General features: G+C 35.1%; 1 non-coding gene across 1 annotated transcript; it reads left to right on the top strand.

The window, feature by feature from the left end:
• The first annotated feature begins 5,391 nt into the window (after nucleotides 1-5,391).
• On the top strand, nucleotides 5,392-5,582 carry LOC118971296 (U2 spliceosomal RNA). Its single transcript, XR_005059671.2, has one exon. It is a non-coding gene; the product is annotated as a U2 spliceosomal RNA (small nuclear RNA).
• The last annotated feature ends 4,846 nt before the right edge of the window (nucleotides 5,583-10,428 follow it).

Raw genomic sequence — 10,428 nt, 5'->3', positions numbered from 1 at the left:
CATTGCAAATACACTAAAAACACTGAATTGTATACTTTAACACAGTGAATTCCATGTCATGTGATTTTTATCTAAATAAAAAGATTGAAGAAGGAAAAAGGAATTATGGCACCTTCAACCACCCAGATACCCAAATGAATATGAAAAGCAAAACTTTCTTTCAAAGCACATAGAACGTAAGGGTGAAATTAACTTTGTTGTTTTGAGCCAATGAAATTTTGGGTTGTTGTGTTACCATAGCATAAACTAGCCTGTATTATTGATGCAGCCAGTGAATAGGTAATTCCTATATTTGCCTACAAATTAAGTTAGAAAATCCATGCCCTCTTAAAAATTTATAGACAAAATTAAATCATCCTATGTTTATCAGGTTATAGATTTCATAGCAAGGCAACCTTGGTTTGATATAAATCTCTATATGTCACTGAACACATGTAACTATTTGAAAGTTCCATGGAACTTAGTGAGGACCCTACAACCTAAAAATACACAGAAAATATTTGGGAAATAAATTTATCTGAAAATATTTGTTAAACATTTCCAAAGTTTTTTTCTATGATTTTAATTTTATCATCTTAGAGAACACAAGAGGGAGGATTAGATGGTGGATAATTATGTTATTATGTGTCAAAATTTCCTTTCCTATTTTGAAAATTAAACTTATTTCAAAGAATTCTAATATCCTTAATATTGATGCATAAATCTATGTCACATTTAAAGTGAATAAAAATTGATCCAAATGGATGTTGCACCAAGGTAACGAAAGATTCACTGTATATGCATCAGCTAAACTTCAATTTTGGAAATCACTTTATGATTTCCAAACATATTCATTTTTTTCTATTTTAAAAATTCTTTAACCGTCAAAAAAAGTATATTATCACAATATTCTCAAATTTTCCTAATAATTATCATAGATGTATGTTTATGTTAATTTTGTTAAGTTCACATGTAGATCATTCTGTGTCTTATTTTTCCCTCTAAAGCTCACAGGAAGATTTCTTCTTAGATTGTATGTGTGTTGATGAGGACCCAATGCCTAGAGAAATCATATCCCCCAAATCCAAAATTATGTCCCAGATTTTTAAGGTCCTGAAATGTCCCTGCCAGCATCACCATTTTCATTCCCATCAAACAGTAGAATTTTCAGTATCTTCCATTACTATCTGAAATAATTATTGTTGTCATGATGATTTATTCGTCAGAACAATTCTCATGGGATATTTAAATATGAGGGTGTAAATGAATCAGTTTGCTTCACTCTTTTGCTTAAAACACTCCAGTGTCCTTAGACTAATATCCACAAAACTGATAATGATCTCCCTGAACCTAAATAATCTGGTGCCTGCCTGTACTTCTGACCCCACTTCCCTCCCAAACCATGAGGTTTTCCAAGTTCTTGGGTCTTCCTCTTGTCTGGTATATTCTTACTTCTACCCCAAATTTCAAATGGCTACCTCCTTTTCATCATCATGGCTTCACATCAAATATCACTTCCTCAGAGAGGGGATTTTTTTCTAACTACCCTAGCAAAACTATCTCCGTCATTCTAAATAACATTACCCTGTCTTATCATCCTTACTGCACTTGTATGAATTTCTTGGTTCATGTATTAGTTTACTGGTTTATTGTAAGTACTAGTCTCTGGGATGGGAGCTACATGAGAGCAAACAATGGATGCTCAGTGCCTAGAAGAATTCTACATTGAAGAATGAATGAAACAAGTGAATGATGCCTTGGACAGCTCTGCCATACCATGCTACAGATGATTTTTGTGCTCCTTATTCCCCTACCCAATGTGTACACATTTGGCATACAGTTTTCCCTGTCTTTCAACGACTCCTTTGTCAACAGCTAATCTCAGATAGTCTCAGAGGGAAAGAACTTCTGTAATCAAAGTCACTTCTAAAATATATTAATATTAATCATTCATTTGCACCATTCATTATTGTGCAAATAGTGACAGACGCCTGGTTTGTGGGCCTTAGGTTTCTGCATGAAAAGTGCTTGTTTTCCTTGACCCCAGTGAGCATTCTCTGTGATCATCTAAGGGCAGAATTTGGCCATGTGTGGTTAGTTGATTACAACAAACATATGGGGAAAATGGCTGAGAATGCTCAAATATTGAAACCATATGTTACAGCATGGGAAACTATGCCTTATTAAAAAGCAAAACAAAAACTGAGAATCCAGCTAGAAATATACAGCTCAGAGCCTTTGCTTTCAAAGTTTAACCAGCACTCAGTTTATTAGATTGAATTCAATCTTTTTTCTCAAACCAGCTACTTAATCAAAGTATTTCTTTTGACTACAGGTTATAAAAAACAAACAGCTTGCAAAATTTGAAAATTCTTTAAATGCAAAAGTGTCCTGAATCCTATGAGATTTTTAGAATTTCTATTTTAAATGCCATAAAGACATCATAGCTTTTCTATATACTGCTCACATAAACAGAATGTTTTACTCTTTCTCTCTTTTAACATTAGACCACCTTCACAGAGGAACAGAAAAGACAAGGAATTTGAATGGCACACTTAGGAGAGATTAGCCTTAATTATGAAGTAAAAAAATCTAGGTCAGAATAAGATATGCATCAGAAGTGATTCAGAGGAAGACCTAAGAATAGACTCATATGCATTTTCTTTTGATTCTCAAATGGACCTCGCTTACTGTCCTTCATCAAATTTAAGGTGACATCAGTTGTAAGGTACACCACTGCAAAGAAATAAAAATGCTGCCAACTTATGATGCAATGCTCTTTTATATAAAGTATAATATATATCCTGATTTCAAAGAGTTTAAAACATGAAAACTCATGTTTGAACCAATGAAAAACATTAACTATACCAACTTGAATTTTGGCTGAATACCCTATTAGAAAGCACCAAATCCAAGGCAGTGTAAGAAATTCAAGAAATTTTCTAGTGGACTTAATTTCCTTTTCAGTTCTGGTGCCTGCTCCCTTCCTCTTTGTGGGGTAAATGACAGAATTTCCAGAATATCCTGCCTAGTCTTAGGTCCTTTACATATCAATAGGTGTTTACCACTGGAGAGCCTCCTGTTGATCTGGGGCAAAGGGTGGAGAGAAAAAGGCCATTTTCTCCTCCCCTCCCACCATTCCTGGTAGATAATTGGTCTGGCATCTGCCTATCACCAAGGACCTCCCAAAGGAGTTCCTCCCAGAAGGGGCCGCGCCCGGCGGGAAGCAGAGACTGTGCAATTGTGGCAGAGCATGAGCCTAGGATGGAGGGGATGAACAGTGCTGAGCCTGGCCAGCGAATTCAAGCAAGCTCTGAGCAATAAAAACGGTTTCTCTCAACATACCCCTTCCCTTGACTGCCTCATCGGTTTCTTAGGGTTTCACCCCAAGCCGGGAATACCCTTCACCCTGGTGCTGCACTCCCCATTCACAACCACACACAGGACTGACAGCAAGGAGTCCTGCCTGAGCATCTATTTTCAGGTAGGGCCAATATTCCAGAATTTTTCTTCCATCTTCCTCCTTTCTTCTTGTCACTGTTAGATATTGATCTGATGGATTAATTTGGCCTAGAAAATCTGATAGTCAAAGATAACCATATGCTATCAATTTAAAATATTTGCATTCCAATGGTGGACTCCTAGACTCACAAATTTTAATTCAGATAAACCACTTATAATGGATTTTTAAGTATAATCTCAGGCTATATTTTGAGATGTAAATACAATTAATCCATGTAAATTATATCCTCATTTTGATTCACATGGAGAGGGACAGAATACTTTGTGGTAGAAAGAACATGACCTTTGGGATTCACTAAGACATTGTTTTAGTACCTACTATGTGATTAGAAGCTGCTTAGTATTTCAGCTAATACTACTTCCTTTCTGGTAAAATTACAATATATTGCAAAAATTTTATAGGAATTAACAAAATAAAGTTATTTTGTTAGGTTATTTTCTAGCATATAATTGGTAGTCCAAAAATATGATGCAATATGTAGTTATATAAATTATAGAAACATTTTATATAATTGCTGACTTTTGAAACCTCCATCAAAATATCAAACTGGGCCTAAGTAACATTAAACACTCCAGTTCTACTAATTGTATCATGCAGCACTAGCTGTAATCCTTGATTTTCTTTCTAATTTTGTAGGTGTTATTTAGGTAATATTGTGTACATATCAAAATAATTTACCTAAAGATCTAGACAGTTATGTAACTGATATTTCACATCTTGCCAAATATTTGAAATTCTTATATTTTTTTCTGACATGAATGAAATTAATTTCTATCACTAGTTAATTTTTAAAGATTTGGCCATAGTGCTTTTCTATATAATTTTTATTTTTATTATAATTAAAAACTCTATTGCTTTGGTAATAGCACCCTCCTAAGTGAGACTGACAGAACTTTTCTGCATGCCGATTTCTAGTTTCCCTAATTGTCATCTTCTCTAAATTGCCATATTTTTCTTTCCTCTTAATTCTCCTTATCTTGTCCTTAACTTTGTCTCTTTTTTTTTTATTATAACTTCCTTCTTACCTTTTCATTATACCTTTTATTAGTCCCAAGTTTTCTTCTCTTGGTCCAATCTGACTGTAAATTCAATAGATGTGCACATATCTAATCTGCACTTTTTAGATAAAGACTCAGCATATTTATTGATTAAAAGAGATTAATGTATGCCCATGTTCATATTTACATTTACCTATAGTCTTTGTTGATTCTTTATAAGGTTCTGTAAATAAGTTCTTCTTCAGCATCTTTAAAATCTCTCAAATCCAAAATATTTTATGCAAGTACAAACTCTAAACACTTTTAAAGTGAGAGAAGGTCAATTCTAACAAAATGCTATTGCATGGAAATCCTGCCACACACTAAGCAGGTTGTTAGACACTGAGACACAGAGGAGACTCACTAGAAATAAGGAAGGTTTGTTTTGACCAGAGATCACAGAGTTCTCCCAACAGACCTGGCTGCTCCAACACTTCCTCTAGAATTGGATAGAATCAGAAGAAAGCATAGGACACAGGTTTGGAGTAGGACTTGATGGCTATGTCTGTCATAAAAGGAGATAATAGGGCGTTTAGTATGACTAAAGTCACCATCCAAACAACATGAGTATGAGCCAAATTTGTACATGTCTACAATTTTCACCATCCTGCTTTTGTAAAGTATCACTAGTACTTTAGGCCCCAAACTGGTAACAATAAGTTAATAAAAAGGAAAACACCTATTTCACCCATCCACTTACCCCCATTCCCTATGGCAACTACCAGTAGGTTCTCTGTGTTTATGAGTCTATTTCTGATTTGATTTGTTTTGTTTTTTTAGATTCCAAACATAATATTGTATGTTAACTATACTTCAATGAAGGTGAATAAAGATTTTTAAAAATAAAAAAGGATCGCTTCTCGGCCTTTTGGCTAAGATCAAGTGTAGTATCTGTTCTTATCAGTTTAGTATCTGATACGTCCTCTATCCGAGGACAATATATTAAATGGATTTTTGGAATCGGGAGATGGAATAGGAGCTTGCTCCGTCCACTCCACGCATCGACCTGGTATTGCAGTACTTCCAGGAACGGTGCACCAAAAAAAAGATAAATAAATAAATAAATAAATAAATAAATAAATAAATAAATAAATAAATAAATAAATAAATAAATAAATAAATAAAAAAGGAAAACACTTGATACATCTTTATGCCTGCTTCTTAATCTATATATATAAATAAACCTTTTCAATTTCCTTTTTATTTAAGATAGCATTTGTTCAATTATCAGGTATTTAAAAACACTTTTTGGAAAGAAGTCAGAGCTTATTCCACTAAATTAAAAAATCTATTTGAGAAATCAGGCCGTATAAGTTATATTGCAACATGTTGGAATTTATGTAGCTTTAGTACATTAAAATGAACACACAAAATACGTAGATGTACTGGAGGAATAAGAAACCAAGCAAGGTACATAGGGTGGGGGGGCACATACCTAGTACTGATATTCAAAGCTATGAGGTTCTATGAAGCTTCTGCAGGCAAGAGACTATAGAACATGAACAACAGAGTGCCAATTGTAGAATTTTAAAGATTATTCATATTTGTGGGCAAAAATGGTGATAAAATGATAGTTGAATTATTCAGAGAAGAACGAAGATTATAAACATAGCAGGAAAAGAAAAATCAGGCGCTGTTGGGTAACATCAGGGAAACCTAAACTAGAAAAGATATAAAGAAAAAGGTCATGGCCAATGGTCTCATGTTCAACTGAGAAGTCTAAGAGAATGAAGACTGAAAAAAATATAAATGTATTAGTGATCTTGGGGAACTCAATTTCAGTTCAGTGGTACAAGTGAAATAATAATTGGGAAGCAGAGAAATGAAGGAAATGAGAAATGAGATGGAGAAAGGCTAGATAATAAAGGTAAATCATTTTAAAAATGGAAAACACTGGAGAAGTGTACAGGCAATAGTAAATGTGCCAGTGGTCAGAGAGAACTTCAACATTTTGAAAGGAAGAAGGTAATTGATAGAAGAGAGGGGAAAAATTTATAGACTTGACTCTGTTTAAATGTTAATGGAGAGTTCCTGAGTGTGCAGGAGCTGCCGCTGACAGCAACTCAGGATACATTAGTGTTAACTGTCACCCTAAGGGAGATGAGTCCCAAACACTGTCTCTCAACTTAACCTTTCTCCTGAACTCCAGTTGGGTGGCTTGGCTTGTCACTCAGGGACACAAGTGCATCAGCCACGCTCCCATCGAACTTATCCTATTATTAGTCTACAGACACATATCTATTTCTGTCTGTCAATTTGTCTCTGTTAGCTTCACCACACCCTTGCTTCTCTCCTTCCACTTGCCTTCTAAAAATGCACTTCTTAATACATTGACAGTGTTGCTATATGTAATTTGAAACCTAGAACCCAGAAAAGGAACAATTTTGAGTAGATGAATAAGCAAATTGATGGATGGATAGATGGATGAATGACTGAATTTATTGATCACTCATTACCTGCCAAATACTACTCTAGTCCCTTTGCATAGAAAAGTGTCAAGAGGCAAATTTCCTGCCTCCACTTTATTAGATACAGACAAAGCAAATGTATAGGATACCCATTTGTGATAGGTTGATCAGGGAATGAATCTATGAGTATCTGTCATTTGGTCAGAAAACTAAGTGAAATGGGAGAACAAGCCACACAAATGTTTGGAGAGACAGTTCTCTAAAGGGAAGAGCAAGCTCAGCAGCCCTATGGTTAGGATATTCCTGACTTGTTTGAAAGCAGTGAAAAGGCCTCAGTAGTTTAAGCGAAAGAAGTGAGAGGGAAGATGAGATAAGAGGGAGTGAAAGCCTAAATCATGGATTACGTTTTGATCTAGGGTCGTTAGATTTAGAAAATTAAGATACAGATGCCCAGCTAAATTTGAATGTTGGATAAACAAATGTATCTAATAAATGTACATCTCAAATATGGCATAGAACATAAGTAATTTTCAAAATATTTGTTGTACTTTTGAAATTCATGTTTAACTGGGCGTCCTCTATTTTGTCTGGAAACCCTACAATGAAGGCATCTTTGGATTTTACTCTGAGTAATAACAAAGGATGCTGGAATGTTCTGAAGAAAGAAGTAGAATTGTATTTTGTATGAAAAATAAATCATAAAATGGTAAGGATAAATGCATGGAGACTGGCTGGGAGCTATTGTTACAGTTAAGGCAAGAGACAATGATTAAGGCAAGAGAGAGTGGGGACAGAGATTGTGAGTAGTAGAGGTGACAGATTCAATTTGTGATGAATAAACAAGTCAAAATGATTCCAAGATTTCTCTTCTAAGGGGCTGATAAAAGAAAGCCAATATTTCCTGAAATGGGAGGACAGAAGAAAATTTAAGGCTCAAGATCAAAGTCAGGGTTTTTTAAAATAATAACTTCTTTGAAGTTTTTCCCATACAATAAATTTCACCCATTAAGGGTATATAAATTAATGATTTTTAGTAAATATAGAGTTTGCAACCATCAATCTGACCTAATTTTAGAATATTTCCATCAAACCCCAAGAGATCCTTCTACATTTTGCAGTAACTCCTCATATACATCTCAAGCCCCTGGCAATCACTAAACTACTTTCTATCTTGGTAGATTTGCCTATTCTGACTTTACATATAAATAGAACCATACAATATATAGACTTTTGTGTCTGGCCCATTTCACTTCATAATATGTTTTGCGATTCATACACTATATAGCATGTATCCTTTTTATTATGGAATAGTATTTCATTGTATAGATTTGTCACCAATTGGGTTTGATTTTCTTTTCCAGTTTGGGCAATTATAAGCAATGCAAATTTGACCATTCATGTACAAGGCTTTATAAGCATATATGCATTTATTTCTTATGGGTCGATTCCTTGGAGGAGAATTGCTGGATTGTATGGTAAATTTATGTCAAGAGTTTGCTTTTGAAGTAATATCCAAGTAGAGGTGTTATGTGGGTAACTGATACATTGGTTTAGAATTCAGGCAACAGGTAAATATAAAGTTGGAATTTAATATTATAAACATTATTTCAAAGTGATTGGACCGCGTAAGATCAGACAAGTAGTAAATGTAGTTAGGAAAGGGAAAGGTCAAGGATTAACTCCCAGGGCATGCCAACTTAAAGGTTAAGAAAATTATAAGGATTCACGAAAAGAGAGTAAGATGGACCAAAGGAAAGGTCAAAGCAGACACTTTGTGTGCCCTGTGCATCATATCCCCTTGACCAGTCTCTAGGTTCTTGCTAACAACTTCCCAAATTTTTCTTCTTAACTTCTCAAGATTTTTTCCAAAATGACAAAAAACTCACTCCACCTTTGTGGTAATGTATGGAATCAAGGGACCCACAGGCAATTCTCAATAATGAAAAGATGGGATTTACGATTATAACAAGCAGAGAAGTGCAATGGCAGTAAGTAGAGAGAAGCAGTGAGAGAGCTCAATGGAAGGATTTGTTTAAAAGATGGCGAATGTTACACTGTGTGTGTATAGTGGAAGGAAACCCTGAAGGTGCAGGAGACGACGGCGGATGCTGGAGTGAGGTCTTTGAGGAGGTGGGAAGATATTTGATTAGGGGCAAGTGTAGGACTTTACTTTGGGACAGATTTTCATCTGTTTTATCAGGGAAAGACAGAATTTTCCGATTTAGATGTGAGTATATGGGTACAGTTAATAGTGGGGACACATGTATGATCCATGACTTGATTAATAAATTCACTCCTGGACATCTAGAAAGCAGATGCCTTCTACTTGAGCCCATCAACAACACTGAATATTTATATTTTATAATAACCATCCCATTTCAGACAGTCCTAGAGTACCACAATTCCTTTTCCGTGATACTGAGCCAGGGTGTAGAGTGGGAGTATGTGGGTGGGAGAGATACATGTGCTGCAAAAGCAGTGGCAGCCACTTGCAGCAGGTGAGGAGGATGAGATGAGTATCATTATCCACCAGCCAAGCCTAAGATCAATACATATGCATATTGGAGAACATGTATGCAAGCACGTAGGAAGTATATATGCGGTGGAAAAGATAGTTTTGCAGTCACAAGTGTTGACAAATTTAGCTACAATTTAAGATACAGCATAACTTCTCTAGCATAGGTATATGGATTTCATTTTGTATCTGAAATTCTCATATTTTTCATTCATTCTGAGTTGAGTACTATGATTAAGGTATTTATACACAGTCTCAATAGAAAAGAGTCTGAAGCAATAATTTCACATAACAGATAAGGGTTTGCAATAGAGATTGTAAAACTGGTCATTTTACTCTTCTTTTTTTCCCACCGGTATTAAACTGTATAATAACTCTAGAGAAAATACTGACTTATGTTAACATTTAACCAATATGGTCAAGAGATAAAAATGAGTTAAACAGTCTCCGTCCCCATGGAATACCCAAACAATTGCAGCAGAGCATTGTTTAAAGACTGTAAGAGACACTATGTGGCAAAGAATAGTATGTGATGACTTTATCTAGGAGAAGCCAGTTAGGTCATGACAGAGCAGGAGCCCCATGAAACATGTTTTCAAACACAAAGACTCTGACTAAGGACAAGAAGGCAAAAACACTTCTCTTTTAGACTTAGTTTTGTGTGTATAGTTGGGCTACATAAGGCTTTTCAAACTCTGTTGGGGAAGCCCTTTACAAGTCAAAGTCGCTTCAGAGAAGTTTAGGGAGGAGGAAATCAAGAGAAGTAATCAGGGCTTTTAGTCTTCTACTTCCACTTCAGAGCTATCTTTCAAAAAGTAAAAGGAGTTCCATTAATTAGAAAATATATTTATAAAAATATATATAAACCTTGATATCTAAAGTTTCAGATCCAACATTCCATGGAAGAAACTGCAAGTGTATTGTATTCACTGGTACTATTTTTTTTTATTTCCGGGAGAGGAAACA

This window comes from Manis javanica, chromosome 1 (assembly GCF_040802235.1).
Source record: "Manis javanica isolate MJ-LG chromosome 1, MJ_LKY, whole genome shotgun sequence".
Lineage (NCBI taxonomy): Eukaryota > Metazoa > Chordata > Mammalia > Pholidota > Manidae > Manis > Manis javanica.
Note: the sequence above shows the minus strand (reverse complement) of the source record. Positions and strands in the feature narration are given on the sequence as shown.